The 2,500-nt window shown below is 34.8% G+C and overlaps 1 protein-coding gene across 1 annotated transcript in view; it reads right to left on the bottom strand.

The window, feature by feature from the left end:
• Positions 1-2,500, bottom strand: part of slc2a9l2 (solute carrier family 2 member 9, like 2) — a 26,159-nt gene that overhangs the window by 4,663 nt on the left and 18,996 nt on the right. The gene's annotated exons all lie outside the window — the stretch shown is intronic.

The raw sequence follows: 2,500 nt of genomic DNA, 5'->3' as shown, positions 1-2,500 counted from the left end.
CACACACACACTCAGGCAAACACACACTCACACACCAGACACACACACACACACACACAGAGACACACACAGACACACACACACACACACACACACACACACACACACAAGCACACACACAGACACACATACCCACACACACCCACACACACACACAAGCACACACACACACAGACACACACACACACACACAGAGACACACACACACACACAAACAAACAGAGACACACACAGACACACCACACACACTCACACACACACACTCACACACACACAACACACACACACACACACACCACACACAGATACACAGACACAGACACAGACAGACACACAGACACACACAGACACACCACACACACACACACACACACACACACACACACAGACATACACAACAAAACACACACTCACACACACACACACACACACACACACACACACACACAACACCACACACACAAACACACCACACACACACACACACACACACAGACACCCACACACACACACACACACACATATACACGCACAGAGACACACACACAGACACACAAACACACACACAGAGACACACACAGACATACACACTCACACACACACACACACACACAGACACACACACACACACAGACACACAGACACACAGACACAGACACACGCAGACACAGACACACACACACACACACACACACACACACACACACACACACACACACAGACACACTCAGACACACACAGCCTTTCTTTAACATTTGAAAGGATACTATGGCAAAGTTATGGCTTTCCTTATTCAAATTGATATTTTTTTTTTCATGAATTTATGGTTGAACTGAAGAATGAGAGCTGTATCATACACTTGGAGAATTATGAGCTATATCACCGGTTATCAACACTAGGGGTGTGACAATACACTTAACCCACGAGATGAAACAAAATACAGATACTCGGTTCACTAAAACAAGACAATATTTTAATACTATTTTTAAGAAATTTTCAATGACAAAACATTTGTCTTTGAATTTTGAAATATTTGAACTAATCTAGGGCTGTAACTAATCAATATTTTTGTAATCAAGTAATCTACTGACTATTTTGACAACTGAGTAATCTGATATTTTTTAGTAACACAAGTAGACCTAAGTGAAAACCAGGCTTTAGTATGACTATTTATATAAACTAACGATGAGGCAATAATAATTGGCTCAAATAAAGTATCAAAACCAAGTAATTACATGGTTTTATTGAGCAACACTGTTAAAATACATAATGTAATGTTCCTATACATAACATGAACATAACTATCTTGAGTACTCAGCTGTTTATGTTGGTAAACTCACAGGTGATATTTTTCTTGATTTTTCCAATTTTTTTAGTTGACCGATATTTACTTTTAGATAAACTTCATGCTATTGGTCTTTATGAAAATTCAATTAGGTATTTTAATTCATCCTTGCATGATAGAAAACAGTGTGTAGTATTAAATGGGAATAAATCTGATTTTACGGTTCAAAAAAGAGGTGTCCCCCAAGGTTCAACATTAGGACCAGATTTTCCATAATTGTAAAGTTCAACTTTATGCTGATGACACCATCATATATTTATCTAATATTTACAAATTCAGTTATTTGTTTATTATGATTTTTTTATTTGGATTTTAATATTTTACAAGATTGGTTTTGGATAATAAATTAGTACTTAAGTCGTATGTTTTTTGTTTTTAGTAGGGTTTTTAAAATCTAAAATTTCTTCTTGTGTTATATCATGTAAAGACGTTTCTACTTTGCAGTAGTTGATGCTATAAATACCTTGGAGTATGGCTTGATTCTGAACTTTCCTTTAAATCACATATTAATCATATTCTACGTAAAATTAATTTTGGAATTAGTACTTTACATCAATCTAGAAATTTAGTGTTTGTAAGAGACTTGCTTCTCAACTTACACTTCCAGCCTTTGATTATTGTGTTGTTGTTTATCAAACTGCATCAAAATTAGATCTTGCTCCACTTAACACAGTATATAATAGACTCTGCAGATTTGTTTTGGGATGTTCCTTTTATACTCGTCATTGTATAATGCACTCCATCTTTGCACACAAGACGACATATTCATTGGCTTCCATTTCTTTTCAAATGTAATTATTTTAAATATCCTAGTTATTTACAACATTTTGCACCATTTTTTTTTTCAAACTATCAGGTTCGGCATTCTGTTCAGACCTATTTTTTTGTTCCTTATGTCATAAAAAAAAGAGCTTTTATATTTAAAGCCCCCATTGACTGGAATAATTTACCTGCTGATATTCAAACTATTACATCATTTAAGATGTTTAAGCAAACTTTGTTTTCATATTTTGCTTTTTTTTTGTTTGTGTTTAGTTTTGTTTATGAATGTATTGTTAATTTGTGTTTTGTTTTGTTTTATGTTATGTTGTGATTGTGATACGATGTATTTTGGGACCCCATCGAAAATGATATGTTACATCTCAAGGGGTTAAT

This window comes from Cyprinus carpio, chromosome A14 (genome assembly GCF_018340385.1).
Source record: "Cyprinus carpio isolate SPL01 chromosome A14, ASM1834038v1, whole genome shotgun sequence".
Lineage (NCBI taxonomy): Eukaryota > Metazoa > Chordata > Actinopteri > Cypriniformes > Cyprinidae > Cyprinus > Cyprinus carpio.
The sequence above is the reverse complement of the archived record's forward strand: the minus strand, read 5'-3'. Positions and strand labels throughout refer to the sequence as shown.